Source organism: Calidris pugnax, unplaced genomic scaffold, assembly GCF_001431845.1.
Source record: "Calidris pugnax isolate Ruff unplaced genomic scaffold, ASM143184v1 scaffold36, whole genome shotgun sequence".
Taxonomy (NCBI): Eukaryota; Metazoa; Chordata; class Aves; order Charadriiformes; family Scolopacidae; genus Calidris; species Calidris pugnax.
Window position 1 is genome coordinate 3,087,190 of NW_015090825.1, and position 26,003 is coordinate 3,113,192.

General features: G+C 41.4%; 1 protein-coding gene across 1 annotated transcript in view; it reads left to right on the forward strand.

The window, feature by feature from the left end:
- Window positions 1-26,003, forward strand: part of KIAA1644 (KIAA1644 ortholog) — a 195,387-nt gene that overhangs the window by 63,067 nt on the left and 106,317 nt on the right. Inside the window, exon 2 of the mRNA XM_014940049.1 lies at window positions 17,076-17,230. The gene's annotated coding sequence lies outside the window, so the exon portion shown is untranslated. The remainder of the gene's footprint in view (window positions 1-17,075; window positions 17,231-26,003) is intronic.

Here is a 26,003-nt window from a genome sequence, read left to right on the forward strand (position 1 = left end):
CTGGCCGATATTCATAGGTTTGGGCACTTTTTATAGCTTCTATGGGTGGACATCTGCAAACATCTTAGGCCTTCTTGGTCCTCTGGAATTGTTATTTTCATCTTTTTTATTTGTTTTCCCTGAGATGGGGCTAATTATCCTGCCTTTTGTAGGGGTTCTGAGCAGCACACACTACTTGCTTCTGTAATAGCCAGGTTTTAGTTCATGAACCCAATATATTTTAGGAAAGCTGTTTTAGCTGCGGCAGAGTTTATGCTGCAGGACCAGTTACAACATTCTCCTGTTGTCAACTCATTTACGTACCTCATGAATACAGTTTCCAACCCAGCAGGTGGTGTGCTATTCTCGTTTGGTATATGGAGGCAGTATTTTCCCCTGCTGATCTTACTAAGTGGGGAATGGATGAAAGTACAACGAAAACTGTTTGGACACTTGGTGATTTAAGAGCCTGCTGGCTTGAGGCTCATGCTGTGAAAATGTCACATATCCTAATCCTTGAATCTCCGTCATCCACAGCATCGCAACACAGAAAAGGAAGCACCACTGCTTGAAGCCTGGCTCAGGTGAGCAATGAATTGCCATTAGCAGTCTCATTGCTGGTAGAGCTTTGATGCTTCCCTGTCCCAACAGCCTTACCCAGCTTAACACTTCAGTCCTTCTTCATGTCATTTCACAGGTTCTAAATACCTTTTCTTTCAGATTGTCTAAACAATTAACATACCCAGTCTAGCACAAAAAAGTCTGCTAGCTTGCATTTGTACTTGGTTTCGTTTAGCTTTAAAGGTTGTTACTTCCACCTCTGAATTTAGGAAGAGCTTTTGTGGCCAAAAGCTTGTCTAGTTTTTGTAACTCTGTTAGCACTAGTGTTTTCATAGAGCGGAGTCCATTTTCAGAATCACATGGGGTTGGAAGGGATCTCTGGTGATCATCTAGTCCAACCCCCCTGCCAAAGCAGGTCCACCTAGAGCAGGTTGCAGAGGAACATGTCCAGGTGGGTTTTGAATGTCTCCAGAGAAGGAGACTCCACCACCTCCCTGGGCAGCCTCTTCCAGGGCTCTGCCACCCTCAAAGGAAAGAAGTTCCTCCTCATGTTTAGGGGGAAAATATCACCTGAAACAAACTTTTATTTGGCTCTGTGGTACTGCATATTGCTTTGCCTCCACAGCTTAAGGAAAAAACCTAAACTGCTCTTCAAATAGTATTAGAGCTATTTTTACTATCAAAAATCTAGAAAACAGCTCTTTAAAGAATATTCATCATTTTTTACTGAAACAACTGTTCTGCCTTTACTGAAAAGGGCTATCTGAAGTTAAAAAATTGTTTCCATTTTCAGGCTACCACTGCTGGGTCATGTTTTCACCTCCTCATTGAGGGCACACATCACTACTAAGTCACACAGTAAAGGCATCTGCTCACAAGTACGCATACAGTATTCACCAAAACCTAACCGTAAGTCTGAGCTTGTTCTCCCACCATGATACAAAGTTTTCTCTTTGAAACCTTGAAGTACGTTAGACAGGTGTGGACAGTGGCCCCTAGATCTGGCCCCTGGTGCGCCTTTGCCAAGGAGGAACTAGTCACATACCCAATTCACATTTAAAGGGGTTCCAGGCATTCAAGTAAATCAAAATGACCCACAGTGTGGAACAGGGACACATGTGGAGGCCTGCCTCCATCTCTGGTGGGACTTGGATTGGAACCGTTGTTGGAGTGTGATCCTGGGGCTCAGGGGTGTCTCAGCTGCCACTGGGGCCTGAGCAAGGCCTGTGTGTGTGGTTGCATCTCCAGTCATGGTTGATGCGATGACATGACCCCATCTGCAAGGGGCCCATGCTACAAGACAGGTTTGATAGTAACAGTGGCACTGCTATGTCACGGTTCTAGCAAGGATCCTTGATGAATTGGCCTGTTCCCATGCTGCTGGGGGATGGCAGGGAAACTGAAAAGCAGGTTTTGCTGTGTTTCACTGGTATTCAGTCAAAGTCCCTGTTTGTCTTCTCTAATATAACCCAATAACAAGATATTGTTTCAGATAACTCCCAGGTGTAGTTTTAATAGAATTATTGGGTGTGGTCATGAGAGCTTTGATTGTCAAAGTACTCTGTTCAGTTTTGTGCCCCTCAAAAGGTGCTGGAGCATGTCCAGAGAAGGGCAACAAAGCTGGTGAGGGGTCTGGAGAACAAGTCTTATGAGGAGCGTCTGAGGGAACTGAGGTTGCTTAGTCTGGAGAAAAGGACCCTGAGGGGAGACCTTATCACTCTCTACAACTACCTGGAAGGAGGTTGTAACCGGGTGGGGGTTGGTCTCTTCTCCCAGGTAACAAGCAGTAGGATAAAATGGCCTCCAGTTGTGCCAGGGAAGGTTTAGGTTGGATATTAGGAAAACCGGGTGGGGGTTGGTCTCTTCTCCCAGGTAACAAGCAGTAGGATAAAATGGCCTCCAGTTGTGCCAGGGAAGGTTTAGGTTGGATATTAGGAAAAATTTATTGACCAAAAGGGTTATCAAGCATTGGAACAGGCTGCCCAGGGAAGTGGTTGAGTCACCATTCCTGTAAGGTGTTTAAAAGACTTGTGGTGCTGAGGGACATGGTTTAGTGGTAGTTTGGCAGTGCTATGTTAATAGTTGGACTTGATGATCTTACATGTCTCGTCCCACTAAAATGATTCTATGATTCTGCGGTGTTCCCAGCTTTGTACTGGTTTTTAATGCACTTCAAAAGTTAATACTGCTTGGAAAAAAGCCTATAACTTGTGTGAAAATAGTAATATGCTTTGTGAATCTTACACTTTTCACTGCTTGTCAGCAAAACATGATGCTTAGTATCAAAAAAACTTGTAAGGTTTAGCTTACTCAAAGGTATACTTTGTATAGCAAGTAAAGCAAGAAGAGAAAAGAGCTGGAGTTGAGTGGCATCTCTGTAGAAGAGATGTGGATCAGATGCCTTTAAAAATCTTGATGATAATAACCCTGATAGTCAGAATGCTTATCTAGCTACATAAATATGAATGTGATTCTTATATTCAGACATAAATATCTGTCCCTGGAGTTTTCTTCCGTGCGTTATCAGCTAGATCATTAAATTATCCATGTATTTGTTTTGTGATACTAAAGCAAAGCAAGACAGGGGATGGAGAAGATCAGAATATGGATGTTAATGGTCTAAATTTACTCTTCCTGAAGGATAATGGACTTTAGCTGAAGATTCACCAGGACTTGTTATTCCAACAGGTTCAGGAAATTTTCCCTGTCTTTGTGGTGACCAAGTCCTAACTGTGCATCACAGGAGTTGGCTGTGAAGTTGTTATCTCCCAGAAAGTACCCACAGGATAAGACTTCTGGCAATTAAAGCCCAATTCTCTGTTTCACCACGCATGTGCTCACAAAGCAGGGAGCGTTGTGTGTGAGTGGGTGGTAGGAAATGTGAAGGATGAGCTGTCAGGGAGTTTAGTGTAAGTGAGCTGCCTCCATGTCCCAGAATTTTGCCTGTCCACATGGCAGCTTGACAGAAGCTGCAGCATTATGCCAACCTTTGACAATTGGCAGTGACCCACAAGCGAACAGGAGTGAGCTGAGCATAATCAGAGCAAGTATAGCAGTTTATACTTTCTATTTCCAACACACCCCATACATATCGTGTATATGGGTCTTCTGGGGAAGTATATGGGTCTTCTGGGGAATCTGTGTTGGTGCAGCCGTTCTCTGCCCCCTCTAAGGAGTAGGTGGGGAACATAGCCTGCCTGTAATTGTCCACATGAAATCCTGCCCTCAGGAGAGTACGTTGGTATACACGCAAATGATAAGTCTTCTTAACAGACAGCAATCTTTTCACGTAGCTATCAGCGACACAATCTACTCTGCGTACATTTCAAATAACAAATGCAAACTATTAGATTAAATAACACTAAGCAAAGGCAAAGGTGGATAATTTTAAAGTCATATGAATTGCTCTATAAATGTCTGTTATCCTCAGCGAGGCTTTTATGTCAATACAAAATGCCATACAGTGTGGCAGTGTTTGTTTGTTTCATTCTGCAAAGGCCAATTCTCAAGGCAAGACAAATGACAGATGAGCAGATCCTTGTAGCCAAATATTTGCCAAAAGGAAAATCAATCTTTTTTTCTTTCCTTCTCTCTTTTTTTTTCCCTTGTCTGCAGTAGTTCACTTCAAAGCTAAGCAGAAGCCTGAGGTAATGTCCCTTATTTCCTGTGCCCCTGTTCAGACAGTGCAATACCTGCTGCAATAGGTCAGGCCCTTAACTGTTCTAGGAAGTCTTGTTGATTTATGTGGCCAATAACATGGTTGATAACAATGACTCCCCAAACACTACTTTTGTACCACTATCAAAAGGTGAGTCATGGAAATCATCCTGTCCCCAACCTCCCCTCGGAGGGCGAGTTCCTTCCTTGGAAGGAGCACTTCTTATCCCTTCAACATCTCCATCTGCTCCCTCATGCAAAGCAGGATCCAACTGCAGATGCCTCCATGCCAAGCGGAAGGCTGGAGACTTCATTTGGCTGGCTTTGTTACAAAGGGGAAGATGATTCAGGAAGTCTCTTTTCCCCTCTCCTTTTAGTGCTGCCCAATTCCCTAACCCCTTTACAGAAAGAAAAACATGATTTGGTTGAGGCTGAGCTCTGCTGCATGTGCTGTGGAAGGCTCTGGGAAGGGTCAGGTGACCAATTGCTAACACACTCAGCAGTGTCGCCAGGGTCAGTGGAGTCCCAGCTGGAGCAGCGGCCAAGACAAGATGAGCCAGGAGACTAAGGCCCCCCCAAAACCAAACTCGGTAGATTTGACAAGCTCAAAGGGAAATGTGTGAGAATTTGCAAGTTCACCATCCCTATAGCACCTGACAACAACAAAAAAATAGCCAAGCCCTCAGGAATAAAGCAACTGTTACTAGAAAGTGGGGAAAAACAAGCAATCAAAAATCTTTGTACTTTATCTAATTTCTATGATTCTTGGAAAGGTATGCTTAGTTTTCCCTCTTATGAAAGGTATCCACTTCTATCTCACAGGTTAACCTTGCAGACATTTTATTTATGACATCTAATGAATCTGTCATTCTAAATTTCTTTTGGAAAGAAGGATGAAGGCAGAGATGTGCTTGCCAAATGCAGATTAATTCAAGATATTAAGAGTACATCCAATCCATTTATAATGAAATGGCTTAATATTAATCCCATCATTAGTAGTGTAATTCTCTAAAAAAGTATGAGAGAGAACACAGTTAAGAAGAGCAAAGTTTCAGGGTTTGGAAGTGAATTTTATAAGCAGTAATAGCCTTTTAAAGCTGTTGGAATTTAATTAGAAAGATGCTGATAATGTAAAATCACCTACAGAACCTGTGTCTTTCTATATGAGCTGAACATGGGTAGCAAATATGACTGAGAGGAAATCCCTTCTGTTGCCACCTCTTTGGAAGTGTCTGTACACTTTGGGTGCTCCTTTGCATATCAATTTACCCATGTTTGAGTCGTAATTAACCCTCGGCAAGATGCCTCTTCTCAAAATTGGTACGAAGAGAAGAAACGTAACATCCTCTCTGGTCCCTGTGTTCAGGAAGCCCTGAATGTTATGAAGACTCAGCTAGAATGGATATTCTACATGCAGATCTGGGTATTATCTCTTGTTATCCCACTCAAATATGAAATATTTTGAAAGAAAAAGAACAGAAGCTTCACACAATATATACCGAAAAATGTTCACAAACGTTTTGCACAATGTAGCTCATATGAAAGGAAACATATCTTACATAGTAAAGGAAATTCTGTTCAATAACAGGTTCTTCTAATCTGAATAATTGAGTTAAGACCTTGTTAGCACAAAAACAAGCTGTATTTTTCTTACTTTGTTGCATTCAGATTGCATAATGCCTTTTTTTTTGCAGACCGTCGATACCACGGTAAGAGTTGTGAATTGGCTGCTGGGTTTGCCACTTGGAAATTATTTTTATATTTCTCACGTCACAATTTGTAGAGAAGCTTCCCTTCCTCCCAGACCTCTGTCACACACTTCCATTCTTCGCCTCCATTCCTGCTTGAGAGGAAACATTCCTGAATTTTGAGGCAGACTTCCCCTGCGTGTGTCTGGCAGGGTGTGAAGGGACTTTTCACGACGGCAAACCAAAGGGCTGCATAAACCATCACTACGGTAGGCAGGGATGGCTTCCTCCCACTGCTGAAGCACATATAGTTCTATGGGAAGAAGGAGTAGCAAAGCACGGTAGAAAAAGCAGCACCGTGGAACAGATTAGGACCACGCTGTAAAGCTGTGCCTGACTGAAAACACAGCAGTAGTGTTGATAGATTTGCCTACCTGCAGATGTTAAAATCCTGCTGAGTTTTGGGGGTTTTTACAACAATTTAATGGCTTTAACACTGCTCTGTTCCATATTAAAATAATCTTTCTCAAGACCATTGGTAATTGCCCTTATCTGTTTTGGTTCAGTAATTATTTATTACTGCAGTAAGGGAGGAGGCTTGATTTTGTGTGACTTGGTACGCCCCACTGAAAGGCCCTGTCCCTACCCCAGGAAGTCTGTAAAAGCAATCTTCTTTCTTTTGCACTAATGTCACTTCACCCCAGCTCTGACAGGATAAGAAAAGGGGAATATTGCTTTATGACTTGCAATTATTAAATTACCACAGCTTTGCAAATTTCTGCTTGCAACTGTGTTCACACTCTTTTTAATCCATCTGAACCGAGAAGTAAAATTACCTTAAAGAAACTAAGCACTCATATTAGTTAGCATATGTAAAAGGCTATGAATTGTCATCGTACCCAGCTGATGTGCAGACCATAAATTCAATTTTTTTGTATTATATGACCACATATAATACAATAATTTGTATTATATGACCACAGGCTTACACTTAACAGTTTTTGTGCTGGTGTAACTATTAAAGCTCTCTATGGCTATAATAGTTACATGTGCAGGGTTATACTGATACAAACCTTAGTATGGATCCTTTCAGTATTTGTCAATACTTCTTCCTTTAGCTTATAGAAAATAGTAATAATTGAACAAACATCTGAATGTCCAGGTAGCTGTGCTATAGAGGGGAATGTACTTGGTGTATTACTTTGTAGTGAAAGCAGATGCAATACATGCAAACAGGTGATCGACCCATTTAAACGGGAGTAGAAGTAATGATTCTTAAAGCAGAAGCTTGACTGTTAGAGCAGCACAAGCCCCTTGGTGGGAAGATCCTGCAGGTCATTGCAAAGCAGAGGAACTTGGCTTTGCCCGTGCCCCAGAGGGGAGAGGTTGGGATGGGGATGAGCGAGGTGGGCGCTGAAGGTATTTACAAGCTAGTGGCAAGGCTGGGCAGCAGATCGGGTCTCCCAAGCCCCACAATTTCTCACTACAGAGCTTTGTGAAACATGCTTTGGTTTTTTGAGTATTTTTTACCATTTTTGTGGACTTGAGGTCTCTAAAAATGGGGATTGGCTTAAACTCATGTGTATCATATATCATGGTTAAGGTCAAGCATACCCGTAACATTGACATAGCAGCTTGTGGAGCTTCTTCTAGCTACTAACAGTCTTCCTGAAAGAGGGGGCTTGATATTCTGTTTTCCATGTCTTCGCTGTGGAGCAAGGCGCTTTGTGTGACAATTAGTTTTTATGAGGTCTAATTGTCTTTAAATCGGTGAATCCCACAGAACTCCCTTTCACCTAAATGGTACTATATAATGGTACTACAACCTCTCTACAACCTGTAGAGAGGTTGGTGCTGGTCTCTTCTCACAGGTAATTAATGACAGAACAAGAGGGAACGGCTTCAAGCTCCAACAGGGTAGGTTTAGACTAAACATTAGGAAGGAATTTTTCACTGAAAGAGTGGTCGGGCATTGGAATAGGCTGCCCAGGGAGGTGGTTGAGTCACCATCCCTGGATGTGTTTAAGGGATGTTTAGACGCGGTACTGAGGGATATGGTGTAGGGGAGGACTATGTAGAGTAGGGGAGATGGTTGGACTCGATGATCCCAAGGGTCTCTTCCCTATGATTCTATGATTCTATATGAGCCACATATATGCACACCACGCACTGTGACTGAGGTGTGATCACTAACCACTCCTGAACAGCGAAGCCAACTTTATCCCTGGTTTTATTCTTTCACCAGCTCTGACAGTTGCCATCCCATTAGGAAATCCTTTGCACCTGACAGTGTCCAGAAAGGGTCCCAAACACATTCTGCTGTGGGTAGGCACCACCATGTCAGCTTCTGCAATAGACCCTCTGAAAACTCTGTTCACCTTACTGAAAGTCTTTAGACTCTAAGTTACTTTATTAGTAATGCATAATTTAATTTTTCTATTACTGACTTAAAGAAATAAAATTTTAAACACTGCATTAATGTGTGATGTGTGAGATGAAAGCTGCTCAGAGGAAATTCATTAAGACTCGTTGTTCATTTTCTACTTTCCCCTGTTGCCTCCATTTTGTGTCGCTGGTCATGAGTAATACTGCTCAGGCTTTCTTTGACCAGATTTTTTCATTCCCAACAGTGACAGGTACCGTCGGCAGCAGGGGCAGAGCTGTACAGAGGGAGGAAAGGAAAGCTCTGGCTGAACTTCTTCATCCAAAGCTCTGTGCTTGGGGACAGCATAGAGTTGGGACCTATCCCAACCCTGATTCGCAATACATCTTGCTCTTTCTGGGACATCTCTTGCGGGGCTGCTCAGCCTCACCAAGCTGCCTGAGCTCTTAATGCTTTTCACTTTGCTGTTAAATTAATCGGGATTCAATTCCAGCTGCCACAGCTGCAACATGGTACAGGCACAGCACTTTGAAATGGTTTCTCTGCCGTAGTTCTAGAGCCCCTGACACCGAGCAAGATGAAGTCAGAGGTGAAAGCTGCTTCAGAGACTGTATTGATTCCTGGGTTTATTTTGCAAGAATTGGGCCTGGTAGCTATTGAAAGTAATAGAAAAGATCCTCTTTCACAGCCAGCGCAGCGGCAGCGCTTGCTGTGTGAGGAGTCTGCCAAATTGATAGCTGTGCAGACCAAACCCTCTCATTCATAGGAGAGTAGCATCACACACTAGTACAGACAGTATGAGCTTTTCTTTGTCTTGCCAATATGCTGGGGTTCTTACCCAAAGGACATCATTTGCTGCGAGAATAAGTCTTTTGGGTGCATCCTAAATGCAGTCCTGAGTATTTTTGCTATTTGAGAGGCTTAGAAAAAGAGTTGGCTGTTTTCCTTAGCGTGATCCTTTCTTTGATTTTAATGGCATGTGCCTGAGTTTCTTTCCTATCATTCTGTGTGATATTGTACAATCCCTCAACCTCATCCTTTTACTCACTTCCACCGAATACATTAAAATAAACAGTTTTCCAGCTCCTCATCCTATCAATGCTTGAGAAGGGGTCTTCAATCTTCTGTCTTAGTAAGAGCTGATACTTAATTACATGCTTCCTAATCTGATTAGCAGAGGTGAAAAGCACTCTTAAAGATGTCTGGGGTGTTTTTTATTGAAATCAACAGTTTGAAACTGCAAGCTGCGTTGCGATAAAAAGCTGTACAAGGTGCAGTTGACCGCTGTGGCACACTTCCAGAGCTGTTGGTGCCAACATACAAAAGGGTTCCTGTGTTCCACCTATCAGTCATTTACCTGGAGGCAAACTCAGTAACAGATATGCACCTTCTCCTCCTCCAGAAATACTTCTAGAAAAGTTACTTCTTACAAGCACAGACCATTCTTTTAAGGAAGGAGGTAGCCAGTGTTGATGCCCTGCAGTTAACTGGTTCTGCACTATGTTTGTAACAAATGTGTTGAAATTAGATCCGATATAGCTTAGTGATGACAGCAATAGGCTTCAGTTATTTGATCCCAAAACAAACCACCTTATAGCAATTCACAGAGTGGCTGGGGTTAGAAGGCACCCCTGGAGATCATCTGGTCCAGCTGCTCTGCTCAAGAAAGGACAGATAGAGCAGGTTTCTCAGGACTACGTCCTGTGAGTTTTTAGTATCTTCAAGGGTGAAGACTCAAAAACCTTTCTGGAAACCTGTGGCAGTGCTCAGTCACCCTCACAGTAAAATATTTTTTTCTTTGGTTTAAAGAGGATTTCTTCTGTTTCAATTTATGCCCATTGTCTCATGATTTCCCCTTCATGAACCCATGCTGACTGCTCCTAAGCATCTTCTTGTTCTGTCCTTGTCTTGAAATGGCTTCCAGGAGGATTTGCTCCACCACCTTCCCAGGGATTGAGGTGAGGCTGACTGGCTTGTTGTTCCCTGAATCTTCCTTCAGTTCCACAGTGTCATTAAAATGACTCTCACAGTGCCAGCCATGACAGCTAGGATAGAACTTGGTTATAAATTGAGGGGCCAAAGAACATTGCAGCACCTTTCCTTCCTCCCTGAGGACCACTTGGTGCCACGTGCATCCTCGGGCACAAGTCCAGGGGGACAAAGCCTCTGTGCAGCTCTATCCCCATATCCCCAAAGCAGTTGCATGCTGCCTTTTCCTAGCAGACTTCTGTCAACCTGAGCTGAAGGAGAACCCCAATTTACAGTACGGGGCTTGTGGTCAGTGTGGCCTAGCTGATCTGATCATACAAAATGCGGTGCTGCGCTCTAAGTAGTTCTACAAAGAACAGTACAGTAAAAGGCAATGCTTGTGCTTCGAAGGAAGGAAGATACCAGATTCCATGCTATTGGAAGGTTTCTGTAAATGGGACAAGATTGTTTAAAATTCCAGTGGTTGCTAATACAGCTTTCTCTGTAAACATAGTCAGATCTCAAGTGCAAAGCAGTATTCATTGGACTGAGGAGTATCTTATTGGATACGTTGCTCTCCTACTGAATTCAGGCAGGTTCCCACCTTAGATTTAATTCAAAAGTTAAGAAAATTCATAAATTCAAAGCAAGATACACCTAAGCCTACAAAATTTTGCATGATTTCCAATGAAACCATGCAATTCCAGGAAGCTTACCCTGATACTTTTCCCAAGCTGTAAAGTGGCTTCATGCTCATAAAGTTCAGCCTGGTTTTGCTGAAAGCTTTATGAACTTCATTCAACCTGGGAACTAACTCAATTTTCAGGCAGATAACATAATACTAGATAGACAGTGTGTGGGTGGGAAGATGGATATGTGGCAATGACACAGGTTTTCATATCTGTTTGAATTAATATTTTAGAAAACCAGAACATTAATAATAGCTGAAAAACTTATTTCAGAATCAGTTTTGTTCAACATAGCTTGGGTCAGATATCTGCAGCCCAAAGCTTATGGGAATTTCTGTCTTTGATGCTACCACAGACACAGAGGCACAAGCTTCTTGGCACTCTGCTGTACCCACTCATTCTTCCTCAATAGCTTAAACTCTAAATAACAGAGATCATAAGATTTTTTGGTCTATTTATTTCTGATAGATGATAAAATCTCACTGTCAAAGATGGTGAAAAAACCCCAAAGATATTTATCAATTGAATAAAAAGTACAGAAGCAAGGAAGTTGGGAGGTTGTGGGAATCCTGCCAGCCTGGTACTGGTAATGGAAAGCTCCAGGCAGGAAGGATGTTTCCAGCTTATACATTACCTCTCACAGCTGCTCTGTCAAATTGCTCTTTTCTGGTGTTTAATAATCCAATCAACCGTAGTTTAGTTGTATTTTTTCCTCTGTATTTCTCTCTCTCTCTGCCTATTGGTGACCATAAAGAGAGTAGTGATGCTGCTGTACTTGCCTAATCCCGAAGTAAAACGGCTTCTGGTCCCCTGGTTGGTTCAAATCGTAGGGTCCGTGCCCTGAACAGCTGGGTAATGATGCTTTGGACTGTTGCAGGGCAGTGGCAGTGGACTGAGAGAGAGCCATGTACCTCTAGATAGCTGGCATGGATATGGCACGTCTGTCGTGGTCACTACGACTGATAGTTGACATACCTGGGCAGAGCTCAGCCCATGAAAAGGGCTGTGGTTATGCGTATTCAGCTACTGATTAAATGTAAATTCTCTATGCAAATTCACGCTCTTCATAGGGCATTTTCATTTGCTAGTTATTTTCTTTGGTTGGTAGATCATAAATCACTGGCATGTTAAAAGTCAGTTCATGTAAATCATGTGAAATCCTTCATGCAATGAAATCATTTTCAAAATGATATTCATTGTCATTAGGGCAGTTTTCCCACCATGAAATCGTTTTTCGAATGACTTGACTGAATAGACAAAAGTAGCAGTTGCAATAATAAGGCATCGTTTGTGTTGCAAGAGCTGATTGGAAAGTCTGAAAACGAGAGCTCTATAATGTTTTAAATGATTGAATTTTGAATTGCGGAAAAGACTGTTGCTATTTTTGACCGTTACAAAACAAGCTGGTTGGTTTTTTGAGATGTATTATCAATTTTTTTCCACAGTTCATATGTAAAGTATATTAAAACCATTGCATCCTAGTTGAAAGAGAACTGTAGCTTCTCTTAATTACTGAAAGAAGGAAACTTCTCCTTCAGAGACATTTTTAAACTGCAAAAAATATAAATTTACTTCCAAGTTTTCCTTCACTGCACTATAATGCAAAATTTTGGCTTTCAGTGTTCTTAAGGAACTGTAATGCAAGCACAGAGGAAATGTTTTTTTCTTGCTTATAAAAGATTTGCCACTGTTTTGGGGCCTTTTTAACAAGTTGTTTTGTCATCGTAGGGGAAGAGGTAGCAATTCATAAATAATTCAGCTGTATGTGTTTGCACAAAAGCTTAAGAAAAATGAATCAGACGTACCCAAACGCTTCAAGTGTTGCTTCCACCTCCATGTTCCAGGGCAAAATAAACGTGTGGCTCAAGCTCTTACGGGTGCTCAGTAAGAATGATGCAAATGTGCTGGCTGCTGTCAGACCCACCAGAGGGGAGCACTACTCTTCAGGGCTTCCAGAGAAGGGTTCCCTGTGACATGTCTTTTGCCACCCCCTAAGGAAATAAAAGGTACTTTGAGCTTTTTTATTCCCTCTCTGGGGGCAGCTGCCCTCCCCTTCACAGAAGAGCAGGGCCCGAGCTCCCTGCAGAGCTGAAGAGACCAGAAAGAATAAGCTGGGCACAGACTGGGACACAGGTTGTTTTCCCTGAGAAGTGAGAGAAGGGAACCAGGAGAGAGGACTATAATTAATGCCCAGCTCTGGAGCAACCCACTAATCATCTTGAAGATGAGAACATTGAGTCATCATTTTCTTCATTCATACTCAGTATCTTGGGACACTTTGTCTCAGGCTGAGGCACAACTTAAGTATGGTTAAGGAGCCATGAGGAACTGCTCTTCAAATGAACAGCAAAAATAATATGTAGTCTGCAAAATGAAATGGTTTTCTGGATGGGGTCTATAGCACAGGTTAAACGAGGGTGTTTTGCACTTGAAAGTAATTTCAGATTCAAGCATGAATGTAAAATGAAAAGGCCATTTTTGAAGCAATGCCCTATGCAGATGCTCATGCTCTGTAACAGGTGTGAACATGATGATAGTGATTAATCTTTTTCAAAAAAGTATATTATGTTTACATGGAAAGAACAAGGGCATCCAGAAAAGGAGCTAGTCAAGAAACAGCTAGTGCACAAGGGCTTCTTTCACAGCTGCTCTTTGGCTCAAGTCCTGCAGCAGGTAGGCACACGCAGCTTTCCTGGACTGTCTTCTGGAGGGCTATTTGCTCTGTCTTTTCCCATTCTGAACAAAGCAGTGGTGCACACCCAACACACAAAAGAGTTAATTGCTGGAGTCAGCCCTGGGAAGTTGCTAAGCAACATTGCTGGGCCCTGGTATCAGCTCATCCACCAGCCACTTCCACTGCCTGTGGTCCAGCACCTACCCTGCAGAGTGCAACTGAGAACTGCTGTGAAAACTTAGCTCTCTTCCTCAGATCCTGCAGTCTAATTAGGCTCACCTAATGAAAATTAACTATTTTGTGATTTAGGTCCAGTTGCTTAAAAATTATTCCGAGTATACAGTTTGTCTGTACACTAAAACCAATTTATTCAGTTAATATCCATCCATTTTAGATGTTTCAGTCTGTCATTCCTACTTTAGATGAGCTCATTGGCTTTTAAGATTTTGAAGTATTATTTTAATACGTGAACATAAGTATTGACATCATGTAAGTCTGAAACAAGATAAACATCTATCCATTAACTGCAGTAAGTATGCTTTACAGAATTGAGTTTGAGATTTTCCAATAAATTCCCACATATTTTTCAGCCTGACATCTTAATCAAAAACAAGGCTATCGGGGAACTTGCAACCTTTGGGTAAATCAACAAGTACTGAAATCATTACAAATGCAGGACTTTGTCACCCCAGCCTGATTACGGATCAAGAATTCTGGGGTACATCATCTGATCTTAATGGAGGCATAACACTAGTCCATGAGCACTGTGGATTTTGCCCTCTGTATGGAAGGTTAAAGTCCTGAATACCCTTGAGACAGTAGCAAAACTCCTAGTCAGTGATACTTCCGTTGTTTATCTGCTCTCACAACAAATCATTCTGGTACTGCCAGAGGTAAAAAAACCTGCATTTTAATGGTTTAGAGTCCTGCGGTGATTTTGAGGTCTGACTGAAGACAATAGCACTTAGCGGGTTTGCTTTCTGTGTGGGTTCCTTGGTGTAAGGCAAAATAAAACTCAAAACAGCAGCTTCTCCCCCGGGCCAAGGTGCTCATACTGGTTTGCTCTTTTTACCTGACTACGCTTACAAAACTTGTAGGAACTCAGTTATTGGGCAAGTTCGGCTGAACTTGGACTGCTCAGAAGCTGCTGGTGGAAAAATGAGATAAACAAGCACACAAGAACTATGAGGTAAAATAATTTGTTTTCCTTAGGGAACCAGCCTAAATTCTTAATGACCACAAAGAATTCATTGTCGTATAGGTTCCCTGTCTGTCAAATATGCACGGATTCCAGCCTGAGGCAGGTACCTTGAACGAACAGCTTTGCCTCCAAATTCTGACCCCTCGTTAAAGTGGTTTGCTACTCAGTTTTTTGTGTATTTTTGCATAAATATTGATAAACCTCATTTTCTAAGTCCACTTGTGACACCTTGTTAGCAAGTTTAACAATATCACTGTTACAACATACTTGATTTTTTAACTTCTTTGAATTTTTGGATTCTTAAAAACTTCCATGGGAAGTGCACGCATCCACAGAGTGAATTTATGTTTATTGGCAGTATAAATGCTTTTCCTCACTGGCTTTTTGCAGTTTTTAGGAATAGTTTATGGCGCAATAGCAGTTTACAGGCCACAGGTAGAAATGGCTACTCTAAACTTGCCTTTTTTTTTCATTTTATTTTATTGTGTTTATATTCAGCCATATCTTGAAACTATTCAGCTAAAGTCTGAATAACGTTCTATAATATTTAGTTAGATTTTTTTTTTTGCGTCTTTTGATTTTCAAGCAAATCTGTACTCCCTTGGTTTGAGTCAGGTCAAGTACATGTGCTGCTGCAAGAACTGGAATCACATTTACGGAAATCAGAATGAAAGTAAGAAGGGTAAGAGCAAAATATATCCAGGATTAGTCACATTTTAATGATGATTACAGTACAGTGACAAGTAGAGAAGACTGCTGTGGAAGTAATTCTGGTCTGGTTCAGGTTAATGGCAATTTTGCCATTGACTTTAGTGGAATCAGGATTTATGCTTGATTTTTCTTCTATTGTTGTTTTTCTTATTTACACCACTAGACACCATAGGACACTGACAGAAATCCAGCATACTCTGCTCCTTTAGCATTGCTATTCTTGCTCTTTTTTTCCTCTGCATGCTTTTTAAAGTTTAGTATAATGCTTCTCAGCTAGCCCTTCTTTAATTTCTTATCTTTATAGGCAGACTCCATGCATCTTGTTACTGTTCACATAGTAATTGCAGACTTCTTTTCTTCTGAGCAGACAGTAAATATATTGTTCTTTTTGTGTTTGGATGTGGAGTTGGGAGTAGCCCTGGGGTCATCCGAGATTCATGCAGGAGCATCAATAGCACTGTGCCTTGTCTGGCAGCTAAAAGCTGTTCTGCATCCGCCTCTTTAGTGCAGAAGTGGTTAGCTTGGGGGACTGGTAATGACATAAGGAGCCTTTTCCAGAAACGTGCTGGAAGGGGATTCATGAGAACATCGTGTTAAAATTGCACTTTTCTAAGTGGAAATTTCTTTGCCTTGGAGATCAGTCCCCTTCCACGTATCATTTAATCATGAGTATGAAAGATGACTTATCTCTAAGGCTAATAAAAATATTTTGCCTTCTGTCATACACATTATTGTAAAAAAAAAAAAAAAAAGAAAGAAAGAAAAAGGAGGTTATATGACATATAAAAATTCCCAGTGAAAGGAATCCAGTTGATTATTTTCCAAGAACTGATTCCCCAGATAAAGTCCCTGTCTAATGTCACAAATTGGTCCGCGAAGAACACCATCAAAATGAAGAGTATTTTCAACCATAAAATAATTGCAGATTGGTGGTGTTTTCTTCATTGGTTATGGTAGGGAAATGACAAAAAAATTCTATTATTAAAGCTAATAAACGGAGTAATCACTATCACCACTCTTCTGCTTTCACCAAATAAACGCATCCACTTTGTATTGATTAACCACTGATGGCATTCTGAACGTTAGAGCAAGCAAAGAGAACATACAAGGTGAAATCTTGGTCCCACTGGAACCATTGGAAGTGGTTTTACCCCTATAGAAGGGTAAATGGTTGAGCTTATTTTGGGTCTCTGCTCAGGGATTGTGCATCTTAGAGACTGGCAGGCAAGGCACTGAGAAATGCATACATGAAGTTAGGTTCCCAAGTGCCTTTTTAGACCCTGGAATAAATGGCCTTGCTTTCAAAAGCATTGAATAATTACCAGCTGGTGCCGATGAGACCATTTCAATGGTCTCATTCCAATGAACAGTCACTGTAGCTCACCCTAACACCCTAACAATAACACCCAAACAAGCTTTGTTCACTTTTTTTCTTTTTGCATCCGTCAAAGACATTGCAAAAAAACTTTGTGTAAAAAAAAAAAGTAACAAAACCCCAGCTTATCAAAAAGGATATTGTAGAATTCACCTTTTCTCTTTGGTATTTTCTTCCCCTTACTTTCAGGTATGAAATAAAATGAGGATTTGCAACCTGACTGCAGAATTAGAAGCAGATGAGAATCAGTGATCTGTTCCCTGCGTCATGGCCTAGATCCTCCACTGGGAATGCGGCAAAAAACTTGACTCTGGAGCATGACTTGAACATACTGAGGAGAAAAGGTACTCAGTATTTTATCAAACTCTCTAATTTTTTTCTTCTGTGCACTGTAGGAAAGCATTCTGATGATCAAACCTGGTGGATTTTAAGTGTCCTTAGTAGGCTAAGATGATCAGTGCTGCTGCAATCCTGGATATGAGTTTTCCATAAGTATGAACAAAAAGTCATTGTGGCAATGGGAGGATGTTGAACATATATGTAAAGTATAAGTAAGCAAAGACAAAGAAAGGATTGATGGAAGGTTTTGAATCCATTTAAAAGTAAGGCCAGTTTTATAATACAATGATCGTAGGTCAAAAAAAATATTTTCAAGTCAGCATCTTAGTTGATCCTTGGTAGCTTTGTACAAATAGACAACCTCTTGTCTGTTCCATAAAATTTAAATCGGATTGATTTGAAACTCCTGCTCTTTGAAAAGTGGCTCTCACCTACCTCCGTGTGTGTTTACTTAGTAAGACCTAACCAGCTATTTCAAGTGTTGCAAAAGTGGCTTAACTGAAGTCTTGTTTTACGTCTATTTAAATTGAACCATTGTAGTCTTGTGTAGAGGCACTTGAAACAATGTATAGCTGCCATATAAAATTCCATCCTTCGAATTAAGCTAAATCAACATAAGCCAGTTGCAAATCAATTTAACTGTGTCCACATGTGGATTTGCTTCATGTTTAATGAAACTGATTTAAGGAAACAATCCCAGTGAAACCACTGCCACTTTCTTTTGCAGGCAAAGCCTATATTATGTTGATTTATTTGGAACTAGAACTCTTCTGGCATACATATTGAATAGCCAGCATAGCTTTGCAGCTGCACTGTTGAACATCAACCTGAATTCTTGGTCTTGTTATGGATTTGGCTAATAAATTTTCTTACATGAAGCCATGTTTCTCCCTCAGTGAGATTTAACCCATGCATTTGTCTTCCCAGATGGGTTGGGATTTTTTTTTTTAGCATAATCTGATTAATTTAATCCACACAGCATTTCACTATGTTTTTGTCCTGCCAGAAGTAGCATAGGCTCCTCATATGAGCAGTTATGTTCTTAACTAATAGTCTAGCTTTTCAGTTTGATTTATGAACACACAAACAAGGAAAATTTTAAATTCAATCAGAACAAATGGCCATGTGTTGTCTAGCCAGGATGTTCTGGTAGAGTTTCCATCATATCTAGGAAATTGATGCCTCCATGGATTTATGACTTACGTGACAGAGGTCTTCACATTGGTCCTGATTAAATAACAGCATTAGTTCTTGGATTGTAGCTCCAGCCATTTGTACTTCTAGAAATGGTGTAAAGATTAATTCATCCTTGTGCATGTGTTTATCCTTTAGTGAACTGAGTTTTGTTTTCCTATCCAGAATTCACGTCTTTCTTATGTATGTAATTCATTTTGGTGAACACCTTCAAAATGCATCAAGAAAGGAAAAGTTCCAACTTGTTTATCCCCAGTTCATAATGTCTTATCTGAAAATCACAGTTTTATATTCGTGAGAGACATATATAAAAAAAAAACTAAGCAGTACCTATGATTTTGTCTAGACTTTTTTCTCCTCAAATATGCCATTTATTCTAATAAAAGCGATTACCAGTCCCTGCAGAATTTACCTGGCTGGTAGCCATAGACAATTGCAGCTACAGTAACACTGCTGCTGCTTTTGTGCTCATCGGTGTCATGTGTCCTGTACACCAGTCAGAAATTCAGTAGGAGCATAGGGATGCTAAGGTAAATAAAAGTTAGTAGTGGTCCAGCCTTTCACACCCATTTGATCTGGAGTAATTTAGACATCTAATAGCAGTTACTTTTGTACATACTCCTTATTTTCTAACCGTACTGCAGGGCAACACTAGATTTCTTAATTCGCAGCGCCAGACCCTAATGAATCTTTTCTGTAGTACATAAGGTATGATTTGTCTGCAGTAGTCTCTTCTTCGTTGTCCCAATTTGTAGCTTTTTGTAAGCACTCTAAAGGGAACTTCAATAAAAACACAGATCTGGAAAGGAGAAAACAGAGGCAAAGCACAAGCCAGACCCTCAACTCATGCAAGAGATATACCAAGTGCAAATCTGCCTGCCAGCCAGTGCCCTCTTAGTGCTGTCATTCCCAGCATTGTGTGAGCATACCATTCTCAGTACAACACTAACACATGCTTCAAAATGCTCTGAGATTTTTAAGGGGGGAAATTTGGAAAACTGTCTTGGATTTGCTGTGAGTACTTGCTTAAAACCTGCTTTGGTACAGTTGACTTCAGTGAATGAAATTTTCATTTTATCCAAATGAAAATACTGAAGGAATGTGATCAAGAGAATAATCAAAGATAATGTTACTGACTCAGCATGTTTCATTACCGAATATGGAAGTTTTCAATCCGATTTCTTGGCTGTTGGCATCAATATTGAGATTCAGACCACTATAGTCTATGGAGACAAACACTCCTTATTCTGAGCTGTTCCTGCCTGTCTCTGATCTAGACCCAGCTTTCCCCATCCCTTATTCCTTGTCCTTTTTATGTATTTTAGGCCTACCAACTCAGTCTCTCAAATCAAATCAGTGCACTATCCTACCTTCATCTCCTCTTCCGCACGTTTCTAGTCCCAGATCTCCCTACTTCCCTCCGACAGGATGCAGTCACCTCTTCTTATCCCAAACTTACTGCCCAGCTCCTGCTGCTACCCCTTCCTTCAGTCTTGGGCCCAATGGAGTCTCTAAAAATTGTTTGATTCTTGAACTCCTGGTCTGTGAGTCAAAGGTAAGTGACCTAGGAACTAATGTCCTTGTCAAATAAAGTATGTTTTAAATTCAGATAGTGAGCCACAAAGAATTCAGATGGTTGAGAGGCTTTACTGAGCAGAGGACTTAGGAACTCCTGCTCTAAAATAAATATCCATGGTTAATTTCACAAACAACTTTTTCTTGCCACATATGTGACTTTTAAATATGCAGAAAGGTTTTTTCAATCTCAGATTTATAATCCGTTGGGTTGGCAAAATCTTATGTGAATTCCTTAACTGTGCACTTTGGCATGGCTTCATCTTTCATCCAAACCATCAATTCTATTTCTGTTCCCCTAACCCATCTATTTTTATAGGAGGACTTTGTGTGTTACATTCTGTGCTGTGCTGGCCATCGCGCTCTCAATCTTCCCTTCATTCAGTCACGCAGTTTCCAGAGCATTGTCTTCCCAAAAACTCTCTCCCATGACCCTGTTTGCAAGCTAACAGCTTCTCTTCTTAGTTCTTTCTTACTCCAGTCCTATTGTCTTTAGTCTCTACCTGGCACTTATCCCACCGCTTCCAGGCACAAACATCTTCTCCTTGCCTTTTTCTTTTGCTTTTCAAAATATTCTTTCCCTTGTTACTGTCAAATGCAGCTCCCTCCTTGTGTAGGATCTCCTGCAAAATCAGAGCTGTGCTTGCCTCTCTGTTCCAGCGCCAGCCTTTGCCATCCTGCTTGTTTATGCTGCTACTCGCTGTTCACCATCACATTCAGCAGAAGCAAAGCATCTCCCAGTGACAGCAGTGTAAAAGCATACACTAATTTTTTAAAATGACAAACAAGGTTTATCACATTCTCTTTAGAGAACTCGCATTCTAGCCTCTTTGGAGAAGCCTTTCACATTATTTTTTCTGCAAAATCAGAACAACAAATTGAAAGTACCGGGTTTTTTTCCGCGTGTTCCCAGATGCTGCGTGCTTCCCAGGATCACAGATAGAACTGCGCAATTAGGCAATTTTAAAGCTTGTCAAAGCTGCAGACAATACAGGGCCAGACAATACAGCATAGACATAGCACATTAGAGTGAGTGTTACAGTTATAAAATAAGAGGAGATGTGCATAATAGGGAAAGGAGTGAATCAAGGAAAGGGGGGGGGGGGGAAAGGGGGGGGACGGGGGGTGTCAAGGAGGAGACAGGCCTGGTGTTGGGAGTACATGCAGAATTCTGTGAGGAAACTAAGGAAAGACCCCCTGCACAGCCTGCAAGGGGATACAGGGGTGCATGGCAGTGTGGGGTGGCAGCTGGGCTGATGACACCAGGCAGGTCTCTCCCCTCTCACTTCCCAGCTTCATCCAGCCTGCAGGATGCTATAATCCTACCTGCTGGGATTTAAGCTGAGGGCTCTGGTTGCTACTGCAGCACAAGATGAAGAAGGTAGCAAAAGATTAGAGGTGTGCTCAGGCCTCCAAGCCATTTCCCACAGGTGCTGGAAGGGCCATTGCCCAAGGACTCCTTCCCACCACCACCAGCTGGGAGGCAAAAGACGTCTCTCCCCAACTCCAGCTGTGAGAAACAGCACTGCCATTCTGTTTTGCAATGTTGTGGCTTGAAATATTGCAGGGGGGGGGGGGGGAAATGGAGGGCTGAAATTCCTTCAGCACTCTCAGTGGTTCTTAAACAATTGCATCTAGCTGCATGCTCCAAGTGTTTTTGAATTTGTCTCATTGCTCTCTAGGGTGGAAAGCTGCTCTTTCTGTGCCGTTCCTTCAGAGCAGCCAAACACCCATTTCTCTGTTCTGGGCTCAGGCTTATTTCTCTGTTTTCTGTAAATTCATACACTCAGTACAGGCACAATCTCTGCAGCCATTAAAACCCAAAATCATTGTAGCCCGATGTGTTACATTTCAGCAAATAAATATAGTCAATGTGATTTTTCAGGAGAAGTTTTTCTACTAAAGACCAGTTTGAATCTTGGTTCTCTCTCTGTTCCTTCAGCTGCCTGACTGCTGGACAGTCCAGGGCAATAACTTACTTAGTGCCCTATTTTCTTTATTATGGCGCTCTCAGGCATTAGAGAAAAAGGCCTTTGCCAGCTCAAACTCCATAGTGAGTCTGATGAAGTTGATATTTGTATTTTTGGATTAATCTGTCTGCAAGCCATAAAAAAGTGTCTTATTGTAACATATGCTCTGCCATTGGGACCCTTTCAAGGGGTGACCTGCTTTCATAAAGAGCTTCAGGCTGGTGCCGTTGTTCATTAGCAAAGTGTTGTAGGGAATTCTGGGACCTGTGACGGTCCAGGAGTATCTGATCTAGTTTCTTAATTTTAATTATCGCTACGGTAGTAAAGGCAGCAATTCAGAACACTGTTTAGCATTGGAAAAGGCAGAACAAATTTGCAACTTTGCCGATAATAATTTGGATTTCTTCAAATGATAGGATAACCAAAGTCTCACAGGAGACCTTTAAAAATGTTATTAATCTCTATTTAATAAGTTAGGAGGGTATATACAAAGAGGCAACAGAAAATATAGAGATATTTATGTAGAACATTCATTTTTGTACTTAAAAACCTTTCTGCAGATCTCAGGGACAGATGACACTCCCTGTTCACCTCACTGGGGAAACTCAGGGTTTAAATAAGGCTTCTCTAGCTAGTTAAAATTTCTTGGCAGTTTATTACCTTGGTCATTAATTGCATTCATTTCCCTATGGAGGTTCCTTTGAAAGAGATTCTCCATTACATGGCTGCTGGGAGATTTCCAACAATTTGCATTTTTCCCAATTAATTTCAGACTCAAATATTGACTCATTTTGGGAATGAAGTGGTAATAGGACTGAATTTCTGGTTTGGACAGTTGGATATATGTACCATGGGGTATTAATCTGTATATACTGTTAATGTATGCCCCATTGGATGACTCTGTAATGTCTGCTGTCTAGCTGAACTCTCAAAAGTTTTTGCTTCAGAAGCAAATCAAAAGGAATAACGTGATGATGGCTTAATGCCTCTGAAGATAATGAAAGTGTCAGAGACTCTAGCTCATGATGCGAGAAGCTGGTGAGAATACAAGGTCTGAATGCTGGAATTAAACACGGGCTGAAACCCCAAAGTGTGTAGATGGTGGACGATAAACCTCTTTTTCTCCATGCAAATCTAAAATATCACATTATGATCACTGGATTGAAGTTGTCAATGGGTGTCAAAGTTTTTAACAAATCCAACTTGATTTGGATGCAAAATGGAACCCTAAAGCTTTTTCAGGCTCACTGCTAGGATTTCTGTCTGTATCGGTTTTTAACCATTCTTCTGACAGCACCATTGAAAAGAGATGTCAATTTGAAGTTAAAACATAGCATGGCATCCCTGCTTTAGTCAGGGAACTCAACAATATTAGGTCTTTCCTCAGCGTCGCTCTCCAGAAGTGACTCTTAAACTGTCCAAGTGCGTTTTAAGAAAACAAAAAGTTTCAGGAATGGTGTGTGGATCCCTGTGACAATGTCCGCCAGGATTTCCCTGCTTTCAAATTCTTAACATGCTGCCCTCTCATACGATGATGAGAGCTTCGGTGCTGCAGTACCATCGCTCCTGGCGATTTTTGATTAAGTAGCCCCACCACACCAGTGTGCTCATGCCCAGCGTGTCCTTGTGTTCTGAGAATTGAAAAGATTCTTTCATTTCATCAGAAATCTTTGGACAATGTTAATAATTCACCATTTTCTATTATAGAGCACTACTGTTCTACCGAAAAGGGATGTTTAATCAGACCTTTCAACCTTAATCAGCTGAGAAATGCCTGCTTTTTCAAGTAATTCCCAGAAATAATGCCAGTGCATAAAGGAGGAATTCAGCCTGACATGAATGTGCTTTTTGGAAATCATGTTGCTGTTAGCCAGAGCTTGCTACATATCTGGAAATAGAGTCTGCAATGTCAGGTCACAGCCATTTGTAATTTTTTGTCAAGGTCTCTTAAAATTTCTCCGTAATGCTAATTTAACTTTTCAGTAGGGCATATCTGGTAGTCTATATGTTACAGGTTGAAGGGGGGTTGCTTCTTTAGTTGTCACTGGCAAGTTTACTTTCCTCCATAAAATTTTTGAAATTTGTATCTAACAGGAGTGTGTAATCCCCAGAGTGTCTGCTCCTTGGACGTGTTTCCATTCAGAGCGTTACAGATGCTCGATCAGAGAAAACAGTTGTAGCAATAAGGAGGCAGTTAGAAAATTAACAAGCTCTTGCAAAGCAGAAAGAAATCTGCACAAGTACGGAACCCAGATAATGGCAAAAGTATGAATAATCTCCATCTATTGGATATATGAACTTCCAGGTATTGCTTACCTGTACGTCTTTGAAATGTAATTCCACCGTTGTATTTTTGGCTGGTTTAGAAGTTTGCAGTCAGGTGTGCCCATAAAGGGAAAATATACAAAATATATTAAAAAAATGAAAAAAGAAAAGGAAAAGAGCTTGAAAGGCTTTTACATAATATACATAATATACATATAGATCAACAATGATCCATTAGATCCATTTTCACCTTGATATCAGGGCCCTGAGGGCACCACCAAGCTCTGCAACCTCTTCTCCCATCCCCGGGGTTTTGGCCGATGTGACATAGGCAGGTGACACTGGGTCAGGCTGCTGGAAAAGCAGCTAGCATGGAGAAAGCTGTGAGAAGCCTTTCTGGGGGTTTCCTCCTCTAGCTTGGGAGCCAAATTTATCTTGAGCCTCAGCCTTAGTCCTTGTTTCAGCTATACTGCAGGAAGGACTGTCTGGCCATGCACCTCTCTGATCCTGTGAGATCATATGAGCTCCTGACTTGGTGCCATGGAGCTGCCCCATCATTGTAGACGTGTCTGGAAGTCATGGGACTCGTGTCTGACCCTTGTTAACATCAGCAGACCCTCTCAGCTCCCCTTGCACTGGTGCCATGGTTTTTGACCTCTTGTTGGTGAGGACACTACCCCAGCTCGTCTTGACCTCAGCTCCCTGCAGCCTGACCTTGCTGGTCCTTGACATTTGGTAATACCTCTTCATTCATCTGTTAAATATCACATTGCAATGAAAAAGCAGCACTTAGCACCTCAAACAAGCAAACTAAAGTGTATCCGAGATGGAGGCAGGGGTGGGACACGGTGAGAAGATGTGATGTCCTGGTCAGGAGTTTTTCCAATGCTTAGCACCTTCTCCAATCATTTGGTCTTCCTCTCATGGCAGGATAGCAACCACTTTGCAGGGACATGGAAAACGGAGATAGAAAAATTGGTGTTTTTTAACTGATGTCAAAATATTCCTTCCTGTTATTGCATACTCATAAGATGTTTGCCAAACACAGCACATAAGTACTTGTATGGGTACTTGAGACTTGGGCTTGAGTTAACTATTTGATACTGCGGGAGCAGTATCTCATTACAATGAGACTTTACGCGCAAAGATTATTTCCTTTCCCATATCAAAGGCAGATAGAAATGACAGAAATAAAATAAGCCTATTGCCACAAATCATAAACTTCTGTGTTAAGGCTTCCGGTAGCGCATTTCATGTGCCACGTCGTTATACTTAAGGAGCTCTGACTAGAAAATAGGGACAGGGAATCTCAGATTCTGGGTGAGAGGGGTTAGGAAAATGGGAGAAGGGACTGGACCTGTGGAAGAGGGGACTGGTAGGAGCAATGGGGAAGTGTTTGAGGGGGAAAAAAATGAAAGGTAATGAAAGAAAGACAGAGAAAAGCTCTAGATGAGTAGAAAACACAGTGCTCTGTAGCTCAGCAATCTGTATTGCCTTTATTTGCTTTCAGCCCTGCCCCTCTCCTCAGTGCATCCTTCAGGTTATTCACACATCACATGGTGCCATTGTGCAAAAACAGCTTTTTTCTGTCCTTCCAACACGTGGAGTTGCAAGCCTCTGCGGACACCGAGAAACCAGACAGGATGGCACGGAGGGGGTTTCTGCAGGCACTCCTTTTCAAAAACAAAGTTAGTGCTTTCCTGCAGGGAAACCGTGTCTTTGGTGTACTTCAGTGCTGAGATAACATTGTACTATCTGCAAACAAATTACCTGT